Source organism: Bidens hawaiensis, unplaced genomic scaffold (genome assembly GCF_021521415.1).
Source record: "Bidens hawaiensis isolate Kalapana, Puna unplaced genomic scaffold, B.hawaiensis_p1.1 tig00022926_1, whole genome shotgun sequence".
Taxonomy (NCBI): Eukaryota; Viridiplantae; Streptophyta; class Magnoliopsida; order Asterales; family Asteraceae; genus Bidens; species Bidens hawaiensis.
This window is the reverse complement of record NW_027493590.1, coordinates 1-14,129: the sequence shown is the minus strand read 5'-3', so window position 1 is coordinate 14,129 and position 14,129 is coordinate 1. Positions and strand designations below refer to the sequence as shown.

General features: G+C 36.5%; 1 pseudogene; it reads left to right on the top strand.

Annotated features, from left to right (window-relative positions):
* Positions 1-11,638: 11,638 nt before the first annotated feature.
* Positions 11,639-12,195, top strand: LOC143566612 (alpha-L-fucosidase 1 pseudogene; annotated as a pseudogene).
* Positions 12,196-14,129: the final 1,934 nt, after the last annotated feature.

The window sequence follows — 14,129 nt, the reverse complement described above, 5'->3', positions numbered from 1 at the left end:
AGTGAGAAAGACAAGCCCGAGCCCGCACCGCAAACCAAGGTTGAACCCGCACCACAAGCCATAAACTACTCAAACTCCTCCCGACACAACAATAACAACAACAAGAAGAAACCCAAAAACAACTACCGAAACTTTGCCGTTACCTAACCTCAACAACAAACCCAAGCTCCCCAAAACCAAAGACCATATACCGGTCCTTACCCGCTATGTAACGCTTGCCAATTTCATCACCCAACAAACTCGCCTTGTCGCCAATGTACCATTTGTAACCGACTTGGCCATCTCAACACCACTTGCCAATCCGCCCAACGAACCCAACCTAACCAATCAAGAACTTTTCCCCAAAATTCCCAAAACCGATATGCACCCTACCCACCAAACCAACCCCAACCACCCCGAGCTTGAAACAATTGTGGAGATCTAAACCTTTTCCGCAACAATTGCCATCGCCTCACCTTTGTTAACCAAACCATGACCGTACCTTACTACCAAAAACAAGCTCACCAAGTCCAAACCTATCAACCCCAAAATTTCCAACTCAATGCACCACTCATCCAAGCAATCCAAGCACCACCTCCACCTCCACAACAAGCACCTCAAGTGGCAAACGATGTTGTGAACGGTATGTTTTTGGTGAACTATCATTTGGCTTATATTTTATTTGATACCGGTGCCGATAGAAGTTTTATTTCTTTGAAATTTGAGTCGAAACTTGCGATGCCTCGAACTAAGCTTTCCCGACCGTTCTCTGTTGAAGTCGCCAATGGAAATTCTATTACCATCAATTCCGTCGTCCGCGATTGTTCTCTTATTCTTTCTAAGCATAAATTCTCCATCGATCTCATCCCGATGCAAATGGGGAGCTTCGATGTCATAGTAGGCATGGATTGGTTATCTTTGCACCGTGCCGAAGTCGTTTGTTTTGATAAATTCATTCGCATCCTGCTCGTCAACGGTAAATTTATTAAGGTCTTTGGAAACACAACGTCACGAAGGCTAAACCTTATGTCGTGTGCTCAATCGCAAAAGTACTTACGCCAAAAGTACGTTTCGTTTCTAGCTCTCTCGGTGACAAAAGACAAAAAGGAAAGGAAGATCCAAGATATTCCTATTGTTCGTGATTTCCTTGATATCTTTCCCGATGATGTTACCGGTCTTCCTCCCGTTCGTCCGATTGAATTCCAAATCGATCTTGTGCCCGGTGCGATGCCCGTGGCCAAGGCTCCTTATCGTCTAGCCCCGTCGGAAATGCAAGAACTATCAAACCAACTCGAAGAACTTTCCGATAAATGCTTCATTCGTCCAAGCTCTTCTCCTTGGGGCGCTCCCGTTCTCTTCGTGAAAAAGAAGGATGGTTCTTTTCGTATGTGCATTGATTATCGTGAACTCAACAACCTTACTATTAAAAATCATTATCCATTGCAACGTATCGACGACTTATTCTACCAACTTCAAGGCGCAATTTGTTTCTCCAAAATTGAACTTCGATCGGGTTATCATCAATTGCGTGTTCGCGAAGAAGACATTCCTAAAACCGCTTTTCGTACTCGATATGGACATTTCGAATTTTTAGTTATGCCCTTCGGGTTAACAAATGCACCCGCGGTATTTATGGACCTCATGAACCGCGTTTGCAAACCATTCCTTGATAAATTCGTTATTGTCTTTATTGATGACATCCTTTTCTTTTCTAAATCCAAAGCCGAACATGAATATCATTTGCGTTCCATTCTCGAACTCCTTAGAAACGAACAACTCTATGCCAAATTCTCCAAATGTGAATTTTGGCTCGAGGAAGTTCAATTTTTGGGACATATCGTAAACTACAAAGGTATTCATGTTGATCCCGCTAAAATTGAGGCCGTTAAGGATTGGAAAACTCCAACGACTCCCATGGAAATTCGATCCTTCCTCGGTTTGGCCGGATATTATCGGCGTTTCATTCGGAATTTTTCCAAGATCTCTTTGCCTCTTACCTCTCTCACTCATAAGGGACAACCCTTTGATTGGGGTTCGAAGCAAGAGGAAGCCTTTTGTACTCTCAAGGACATGCTTTGCAATGCTCCTATTCTAACCCTTCCCGATGGAAACGACGATTTTGTTGTATTTTGCGATGCCTCCCATCAAGGCCTTGGTTGGGTTCTCATGCAACGAGGTCAGGTAATCGCATAAGCATATCAAGGCAACTTAAGGTCAACGAGAAGAACTATACGACTCACGATCTCGAACTTGGTGCCGTTGTTTTCGCTCTCAAAATCTGGAGACATTACCATTATGGAACAAAATGTGTGGTTTTTACCGATCATAAAAGCCTTCAACACATTTTTGACAAAAAAGATCTCAACATGAGACAACGACGATGGGCCGAATTACTTAGTGATTACGATTGCGAGATTCGCTACCACCCCGGTAAAGCGAATGTTGTCGCCGATGCCCTAAGTCGAAAGGTTAGTGTTAAATCCGTTATGCTTCTAAGCATCATTGTTCAAACCGATCTTCAAATTCGTATCTTTCAAGCTCAACGCACCTCCGTCGAAGAAGGTAATATGTACGACGAAATGTCATGTGGAGCCAAACTTCAACTCGAAACCATACTCGATGGTCTTTTGTATTTTCTCAATCGTTTGTGGGTTCCCGATCGCGATGACCTTCGTACTTGTATTCTCGACGAAGCTCATAATTCGCATTATTCCGTTCATCCCGGTGCGGATAAGATGTATTTCGATCTTCGTGCTACCTTTCGGTGGCCGGGTATGAAAAAGGACGTAGCGTTGTTTGTATCTAAATGTCTTACTTGCTCGAAAGTCAAAGCCGAACATCATAGACCTTTTGGTCTACTCGAGCAACCACCGATTCCCGTTTGGAAATGGGAAGACATTGCTATGGACTTTATCACCAAATTACCCAAAACCCAGAAAGGCAACGATAACATTTTGGTGATCATCGATCGATTAACCAAATCTGTTCATTTCATTCCGATTCGCGAGAAGTACTCTGTCGAGTAGCTTGCTCAAATCTATGTTCGGGAAATCGTGTGTCGACACGGTTTGCCATTGTCTATCATCTCCGATCGCGATGCCCGTTTTACCTCTCATTTTTGGCGATCTCTTCAAGAAGCTTTGGGAACACGTCTCGATAAAGTAGGGGATACTGTGACATTCGTCAATTTCGGGTCTCGTTTGTATTCGTTTTTGTATTCGTTTATCATGTAAACCGACCCATTTTGTAAACCAAAGCTTATGATATAATCAAAATGATGAATTTTATGTTACAATATTGTTTTACAAGTTGTGACCTCGGTTTAACCGAAACTAGTCCAAACCGAAAACCGAACTTTTGTTTACTAGTTTTGTTAAAATAGTTGTTTAAACATGTTTATTGCTATATTTGAGTTTCAAAAATCATTTTTACAAGTTCTTTGATGTTAAGCATATGGAATCCATCTATGAACTCGTTGGGAGATGAAAACCGAACTAAACCGAAACTTTTGCTTAAAAGACTTGTAGTTAACTTTTTAGTTGTAAAATTTAAGTTTTCTTCATTTATAAACCAATATACAAGTTCTATGATATTTGGGCATGTAGAAACCATCTATGAACTATTTGTGAGATGGAGACCGAACCAAACCGAACTATACCGACTTTTACTCGCTTAAGACACACAAGTGTGTTTTTAGCTATCAAGACTTGTATATTTCTTTAAAAATAGTTTACAAACTGATTTTAATTATTTTCTTAAGTACTTGGAATTGTTGGATCCAACTTGATCTCATCACATAGTTTGGACTGACAAAACCGAACACTCGCTTAACGTGCGTTGTTAGTTCTAAACAATAGATCTACATACTTGGTTAAGTGTTAGTATATTTTAATTAGTTATCTCATAACAATTAATATGTTAGAAAGTTGACTTTGGGTTTGACCATTTGTCAAGACCCGAATCGACAACCCGAACACTCGTTAAAAACCCGTTTTAGTATCTTTGTCTCAAAGGAACTTGCATTTTAGCATTTTTCCCACCTTATTCCTTAACATTGGTTAAGTAAATATTAAGGTAAGATACTTTAACCCGGTTTTGAGCAAACGTAAATTTTTAAAGGATTGTTATTATAAATTCTTAAATAGTTACATTTTAAACCTTGAACTTTAATTGTTTACTTTTTGCAACAATTATTTTATTTATAGATCTTCAAGACAACCATTCTAAATCCAAGATTTTATTGTCATTTAGGCCTTGCTCGTTAAACTTCATCCATCCGGTTATTCATCTTTTACCGATCAAGTTTTATACTTGAACGTGAGTAACTTCATACCCCGTTTTCTATCTTTTGTTTTGGGGTGACATTTCATACTTATTCAAATCAAATGCTTTATACTTGAGTCTTAAACCACAAACGTTGTTGTATACTTTACTTGAATAATTGCTCGATTTAGTGTTCTATGCTTATATGCCTATGTGTTTATCGCTTTCGGTTGGTGGAATCTATAAATCCTAGACTACTTGGCATCCCCTTGTAGCAAGGTGTCGTTAACGTAATGCAATTAACGATATTCTATTAAATCCTAGACTACTTGGCAATCCCTTGTATCTAGGTGGCGCTAACGTAATTCTATTAGCGATTGTCAATTTACCCAAGTTTATAGCTATTATTTATGGTTTTGTATACTAGTTTTGTGGCTTTTCTACTATATATCTATTGTTCAAACTTATGAATTGCTCACCAACCTTTGTGTTGACAAATTTATTTTATGAAATGTTACAGGTTTGCATCTAGGTTGATTATGGAGTTCGGTGAAGAAAATGACACAAATACCGTTAGGATATTAGCAAAAATGAACAATATTTGATTTGCTATATTTTGCTATATCTTGTTGTATTTGACTTATGAATATTTGGTTATGTGACATTTTCGATGTTGTGAAATGAAATGAGTTTGTTAAATATTGTCGCTTTAAATAGTGTCATGCGCTTATGGGCAATCGTTACACCTCGGCATGTTCCGCCCCCTTTGGTCGGGGTGTGACAATAAGAGGGAGGGGTTTAAAAACCCTACTGTCGAGGTGCAAGGTAAAACGGGGGCCGACCCCTGGTTCAACCAGAGAGTAGCTGCTGGGCTACTTTGCAAAGAAAGAAGAATAAACAAGCATCATTGCTCCTAAAATTGTCATATCGAAGCATACACATCTATATATATAGACAAGAAAGCAACACAAAAAGTAAGCAGCACATCAAGTATTATTTTTATGAACAACAATTATTCATATTTTGTTTTGGTTTCTTATTTTCTTATGCTTGGCTAAACTGTTATACTGCCTGGGTTTGGATGAATACTTGTTAGACTCGTTTTACTTTTAGTTTTGGATTATTATTGACTAATTCATGTTTTAGTAGATTTTTTATTTTATTTGGTTGTGATGCATATGCGTATTTGGTATTAATTTATTATCACTTTTTGTTCCACATGCGTTTTTTTGAATGTCTTTCATGTATGGATGCATATTAGGTTAATTAATGGGTGTTTGTAACTAGTTTATGGTTTATAGTTAACGTATTCCATAGGAACGGTAATTGAGAGTTTAGAGATACCTTATATTCTGTCACTTGAGAGGTCGGGAGGTAATTAAGTGTCGTCTGTTTTGGTCATTTGTGGGTTTGGGTAGTGATTGCACGGGAGTGTTACCCTAGATTCCTTGAGATTCTTACAGATCCAAATTATAACCGAATTAAATAAAAATACCCCTTTACGCTTTAGGGTGTTTTGTGATTAAAGAGACCGGGAGGTGATTTAATCTTTGGGTACCTTAGCATAGTTAGGTAAGGTGAGACCGGGAGGAGATCCGAACCATTAACCGTTGAGCTTTACATGATATATAGGGTTCTTAGGTATTGTTGGTGAGACCGGAAGGAGATCTAGCGTACTTTAGTTATTCCTTAAATTTCATATTTTTAGAATACGGTACCGATCATAAATCCAATTCCGAAAGTTTACGAGTTGACTAGTGGGATTCCTTACCTAGGTAGTTGTTTCCCTATTTGAGTTCCAGTCCGATTTTTTTTTCGTGTCAGTTTTAGTTTAAGTATTTTTTTTAGCTTATAGTTAATAAATAAAAAAACACAAAAAAGAAAATCAATTAAATCAATTTATTTAAGTTATTAGTCAGAGTCTAGTTTAGATGTCGCTAGTGTCCTATGGGTTCGACATCCGGACTTCGTTAGACTTTACTACAGTTGATAGGTACACTTGCCTGTCTAGTGGTATAGCATTAGGATAGTCTAGATTTATAAATTTAAAACTAGAGTGTCTAGGTTATGTTAAGTTTTTAATAGACCGTTTCAGCACATCAATAAAATTCACCATAATATCAAGCGTTTTTTTACCTTTAATATGAGTATAAATTTGTTATATAGGAATAAAAAATAATTTACGTCATTGTGTCTTTTTGCTTACCATTGTGTTTTTTTTCGTCATTGTGTCTTTCTGTTTATTATTGTGTTTTTTCGCCATTGTGTCTTTCAACTGATCATTGTGTTTTTTTTTAAATACTAATAACACCGTTGTGTAATAATAATATATAAATGTAATGAAAAATACCAACAAATTATCTAATACCAAACACAATGATGAATACATATTACACATTAACCTGAAACGTAAAACACAATAATGGATACATATAACAAAATGACCTGAAACGTAAGACACAATGGTAAAATACATATAACAGAATGACTTGAAACGTAAGACGCAATGGTAAAATACATATAATACAATGACCTTAAACGTAAGACACAATGGTAAATACATATAACACAATGACCTTAAACGTAAGAGACAATGGTAAATACATATAACACAATGACCTCAAACGTAAGAGACAATGGTAAATACATATAACACAATGACCTTAAATGTAAGACAAAATCATAAATACATATAACACAATGACCTTAAACGTAAGACACAATGGTAAATACATATAACACAATGACTTGAAACGTAAGACGCAATGGTAAATACATATAACATAATGACTTGAAACGTAAGACACAATGATAAATACATATAACATAATGACCTTAAACGTAAGACACAATGGTAAATACATATAACACAATGACCTTAAACGTAAGACACAGTGGTAAATACATATAACACAATGACCATAAACGTAAAACACAATAGAATCTACATATTACACAATGGCTTGAACGTAATACGCAATCAACATAAAGCAAATTTTGAGCACAAAGACACAATAACAAACGAAAGACACAATGACGTAATCTTTATTTTAATTTTTATCTTTAATATGAGTATCAGTTGAAAAACACAATAACCAAAATATATAACACAATGCATAGAAAAACCTAATTAAAAAACACAATGGGCAACCAAATAACACAATACAAAAAAACCCACCAATGTTTTTTTTATTCTTATATAACAATATGATATTCATATTAAAGATAAAAAAACGCTCGTTATTTTGGTAAAAAAAATTTCTAAAAAAACGTCGTATGAAAAGTTATAGACGTTTTAAAATGATGGGAGAATTGCCATGTGCCTTGCATGTGGAGAGAAAAAGTCTTCATAAGTGAGTTATTGCCTTCATGCCCTTTTCATCTATTTTTATTTAATTTTTATTCTTGAATTAATCTCCACCATCCAAATCTAAGATCAATGGATTAGATTCCTTCTCACCTTTCTCATTTTTGTTGTCATTTGTATTTTAACTTTACCTTAACTGATAAATGCCACTCTGTTTCACCTATTATATATCACACTCACAAAATTGTTTAGATTCGGTCCCCTAAATAAAATCTTAGAAAATACATAACATACTTCTTAGTTTCCAACACTAGTTTATTAAATAACAAATTGAACAACATTGTAAAAAATAAAAATATCTACTAAGTTCTAAACATAACAAAGATAGCTAAATACATTAACACCGAAAGTTTTATAATACATGAACAAGACTTATACATAAATAACTAAAGAGCTTCAAATAGATATCATGACTTCAACTTATAATTACCTTTTAGCTTAAAAAACTAAATATAATTTGAGAGCGTGATGCATATATGCATATTAGCTTTATATATGCATAAAAATAATCAAAGTAGATTCACTTATACGTATTCATGAAGTTATTCAGTAACAGAGTTACGTGAAAGTTTAGACAATTAAGAGTTGAAAGTCTTGAATTAATGATATTTTGAAGTTTTATAAATTTAAAATTGGAAACTTTGTACGAAATCAAGCAAAACCAAACCGAACCAAGTCGCTCGGTTTCAAAACCAAACCAAGTTCAAGCATAAAGATATCGCTCATTTCTTTAAATTCAATCCGCTCGGTTCGGCTCGCTTTCAAACCAAACCAAGTATGAGCATGCCCGCGTTCGGTTCGGTTCGGTTAGTGAACAGCCCTATACACACATGTAATATACGTAACAACGTCATACATTTACAGAATTTTAAAAAAAGAGGCAGCTAAATGCAACTTTTAATTAGTTCCTCACCAAATTTAGTTCATAATCAATGCTTACATGATTATATATACTAGGGCAGCTAATAGTATTATGCACTCAACTGATCACACACATCACCAATCAAGCATGGCAATCGATGTACGTGAGTCAGCGACTGAGGTCGCTAGGTATGTCTTGTTTGTATATACGTGATACGTCTTGTTTGTTAAAATATTGTTTAGAGCTAGCTTATCTTTAACCTGTACTTCTTTGTTCATATATGCTGCAGATTATTTTCGGTGTGTGTTTTCATAAACACCACCTTCCTAGGATTGTTGGGACTGGAGTCCTTTTTCTCGGAGAGGAATACTGATTGGCTTCTTGCAACTTCCTGTATCATATATTCTATGGGGATGATGACTTATGCAGCGGCCCTCGTTGTGGAAGTGGTTACTAAAAAGATGAAGCTAGCAATCACCTTGGGAGAGGTGGGAATTAGCGTGATCTGTACTGCTTTGATCTTAATCCTTCTCGACGTTCTTTTAACTCGCCTTTACATGTTTACAACAAATAAGAGGCCAGGTTTGCTGACTGACCTAATTAATGATACATTTTAAATACTTTCTTGTACGTTTTTAATTTGTTTTACTAATTTTATGTTTAAATAATTCAGGAATATCAAGTGATGCTATGGATCAATGTCTTATATATTACAGTATGATTTATATGTATTGAATAAACTGGTAATGAATACGGAGTATTTTATCTTTTATATTTATTAGATGGAATTAAGTTGTACGGGAGATGAAAATCATTATATGTAAAACATAAAGGGAGATCAATTTCATGTTTATTATTTCGTTTAAATTGCCTTGTTCATAGTTTTTGCTGTCTACATCTATAGTAATATAAACAATTTTTCAGGTATATACGCTGGCTTGTTTCAAACATATATATACTTGTATTGTAGCTAGTTAGTAGTTATATTATAAAAAATACTTCAATTTTCGGTCATATTGTTTGAACTTAAAAGAATACTATCTAATCTTTACCCATAAAAAATGGGAAATGGTAATAACTTCACACAAAAACACTTAAAAAATGGGTTGGCCCATTGGGCTTGATTCAAATCACAAATATTTCCAGATTTCGAGATTTGATACCGGTCGTCCTAAGCTCATCCCCAATCACAACTCAGTTTAAAGTCTATTTAAAAAAAAGAATTTTACGCATTTTAATTCATGTTAAAAGTCATTTACCCAATTTAGCCCATTTAAAAATTATAAACCCAATTTGGAGTCATGTTTCACTCATCCTTGACCCAAGAATTCTTAACGTTTTTTAGGGACGACCCGACAAGAAATGTCCGAGATTCTAACGCAATTCCAGATGAATTAATATAGAGGAAAAAAGAGAGAGGATAGAAAAACGGAGGGAAAGGAGGTGAGACATAGGGAGCCAAAAAAATGGGCGGATGCTCTAAAAGGCTCATTCTCGCTACACATTCGGATCTAAATCCCTATTCTAGCCCGAACCTATATGGACTCGAAGTGTAATAGGTCGTAAATTTTCATGAGAAATAATTTTGAACTGCGATATAACATGCAAACAAATTTCTTGTATTTTGGAAACTTAAAGCAAACAAATAAAACTATAAAAATGACTAAATTAGAAAATTTTTAATTGGTTTAAAAAGTTGTATACTTATATTTATATGTGTTGTCTATATTTTTATATATTTGTTCATATATAATTTATATAAAATAAATTAAAAATATTCGAGCCGAACCGAACCAAACCTAGCGGATCTTTACTCGTTGATTGGCTCGTTTACAAACCGAACCAAGCAGAACGACTTGTTTACAATCGAGCGAAAAACAAGCGGGCATTTTTCGGGAAAATATCCGAACAAATGACAAGCGGTTTGGATAGCCCTAATTTTAAATACACTTAACAAGGAAAATTTATGTGACTTCACTCTTTTAACTAGCTTATGTAATTTACTTTTAAAAAGTAAATCTTATACTTCACTCTTTTAACAAACTTAATCCCAAATCATATCCCTTCCACCACCACTTGTTCCTTAAAACTTAAACCTCATTACTTAACAAGTCAACCCATCACCATTCTCCACTCCAACACAGTTACAACCAACAAACAAGTCGACTTAAAGGAAAATTTATTTAATTTACTAAAGTTAAAAAGTAAATATTATACTTTACTCTAAACTTTTAACTAACTCAATCCCAAATCATATCCATTCAACCACCACTTGTTCCTTAAACCTTAACAAGTCAACTCATCTCTATTATCCACTCCATCACAAGTACAAAACTGGTCAAAACTCAAACCCAAACCGATTAAAACCTGAACCATAACTGATCGTAAATTGATCAAAATACCGGTTTTAGCATGAACCAAAACCAATTATAAACCGGTTTTAACTTTTATTGATCAAACCTAACCAAGTTTGAATTTCAAACCGGCTTATACACCTCTACCTTCAACCACCACTTGTTAATTAAACAACAAGTCAACTCATCTCTAATCCACTTAACACAAACAGAAGCACACCACCAACAAACACCAATGGATCTCAAAACGCGAACCAAAACCGAAACATATCAAAATCCGAATCGAAACCGAAACATATCAAAACCCGATCAAGAACCGAGACATATCAAAATCCGAACCGAAACCGAAACATATCAAAACCCGAACCATAACCAATCATAACATGGTCAATAAACTGGTTTTAAGTTTTAACCCGAAGCTAAACATATCATAAACCAATTTTGACTTTTGTTAATTAAATCAAACCAAACCAGTTTCAACCCGAATCTCACTTAACTCATCTCCAAATCTCCAATCCACTAACAAAACACAAGTACACAACCAACAAACACCAACAACAATGGATCTCAACAACCACCACCACCTCTTCATCACCTTAACCAATCATAACCTGGTCAAAATACCGGTTTTAAGTTTTAGATCGAACCGAAACATATCATAAACCAATTTTGACTTTTCTTTACCAAACCAAACCAGTTTCAACTTATGCACCTCTACCTTCAAGTCTTCAACCACCACTTGTTAGTTAATAAGTCTAACTCATCTCCAAATCTCCGATCCACTAACAAAACACAAAGTACACAACTAACAACAAACAAACAACAATGGATCTCAACACCAACAACCTCTTCATCATCTTAACCACACTCCTATGTATCACAACCACCCCAATATCCCACCCAACACCCCCACCAATCCCCATTCTACCCCTCCCAACCACCACCCAACTCCACTGGCAACTCTCCGACATATCCCTCTTCCTCCACTTCGGTCCCAACACCTTCACCGACTCCGAATGGGGCTCGGGTCAAACCGACCCGAACCTCTTCAACCCGACCCTCTTCAACGCATCCCAATGGGTATCCGTTGCCACCCAAACCGGGTTCTCTCGGGTCGTCATTACAGCTAAACACCATGATGGGTTTTGCCTCTGGCCGTCTGAGTACACCGAGTATAGTGTCAGGTCCAGTTTGTGGAGGAATGGGACTGGGGATGTGGTCGGGGAGCTTGCGAAGGCTGCGGAGGCGGCTCGGGTTGGGTTCGGGGTGTATCTTTCACCGTGGGATAGACATGAAGGGGTGTATGGGAAGACGGTGGAGTATAATGAGTATTATATGGGACAAATGACTGAATTGCTTACAAGGTAATTAAGTTTTACCAATTTGGGTGATTCTGTTTTCGAGTAAAAGCCGAACAATAATCGAAATAATTTGGTTAAGTTAATTATGATTGATCAAAACTTACGGTTATGGTTAAGTGAATATGATTAGCCGATCGTTGAGTTATGCTTATGGTTAACGTGTTTTCGTGAACCGACCTTAACTAACCAAACCTCATACGCTAAGGCTATGTGTAGTGGAGGGGCTACAAAATTTGGGCGCTTTGTGTCATGTGGCGTCCAGTCAGCAAAAAATGAGTTTTTGTTTTAGGGGTTTAGTGGTGTTGTAGCTCCTATATATATATATATCACACACATTTGAATATAATAATAATTTAAGAAAAGGATGAAAGGGCGACAACTATTTCTCCCCCACCCCCCTCCCCCCAGTGGCGAAGCTTGGACTGAGGTACCGGGGGGGCCGAGCTCAAAATGTTTACAAAATTTCACAAACGAGGGGGGGCCGGGCTCAAATTTTCGACTGAAAAAGGCTAAACTTACACTACGTATAAAAAATTTCGGGTGAAAACGGGTAAATTTACACCACTGCGCAAAAAAAACAGGGGGGCCGGGGCCACCGCGGGCCTCAATGAAACTTCGCCCCTGCTCCCCCCCAACACAAATCGCCCCTTAGTAGCCTAGGGGGCGGTGTTCCACAAACTTGTCGCCCATTACATATAACCTAATCAACCAAGCGTATGGACACAAAAATAAGATCCATTCGCCTACAAGCAAGGCACATGGCCTTTCATAAATTACATTTAAGCCCCTAACCTTATTACAAAGACCAAAACTCGATTACAAAGATCAAGACGATACAAAAATGCATTAACGGAAACCGAACAGAACGTTGTATGTTTGTGTGTTTTTTTTCTTCAAGTTTTATGCCTCAATTCAGCTTTGAACATTTAAATTTATGCCGCAACTGTCTAATTGTCTATACTCACATTGCTTGGAACTGACATGTTTCAGCTTCGAAACTCTATAATTAAGCTTGGAACGCCATAATCGAACCAATTTTGACTAGGATAAATGAAAAAGAAAAATACATTGGACGATTAACCGGACTTAATTGAAACCAAGTGATAGCCGACAACCAGACTTATGCTAAACCGACCATTCAGTTATGGTTATGGTTAAGGTTAAGAATATTCCATTATCGAAGCTAGGTTATGGTTGTGGTTATTGTTAAGCCCCCATAACCAAACCGAACTGGCTTAACACACCCCTAGGTCGAAACCAATTGGGGAATATGTTATTCTGTAAATTTATAATCAACTGCATTATATTATTACTGATTTTGATTATTCACATTGTATAATCACATCTGAAATCCTATGCAAAAACCAATAATTATCAGATAGAATATATTAGTTAAGAGTTATCCGCGCTTTTGGTTGGTTTGTGAGGTTTGGCCAGTTTAACTACTTGAGTATGAATTCTGATTTTTTGTCAGATCATGGCTTCAGGTTTCGAAATTATAACGAGCTGAATTCTTCTGGCTAATGCTGTCCAGTTGAACTGTTTAATGTTAGTCATGTGCATAGCAGCTGAGGTTAGCCGATAAAATAGAACGGATGAAAATACCTTCTGGCTAATGCTGTCCAGTAGGTACTATGCATGTGACTAGGGGTGTAAACAAGCTGATCCGAGCCCGGGTAGGCTCAAGCTCAGCTTGTTTTACCTTACGAGAGTTCAAGCTCGAGCTCGAGGTCGTTTCCTAAAGCTCGAGCTCAGCTCATGAGTCATTTTTTTTAAAAGCTCGAGCTTGGCCCGCTAATTGTTTATTAATTAATCTATATACATTTTTAGTTATTTTATATATTTTGAGAAAAACCTTAACGAGCCTAAGCTTGACCAAGCTCGTGTCCAGTGCTTAAACGAGTCAAGGCTCATTTCGAGCTCGGTTGCGCAATGTGTAACAG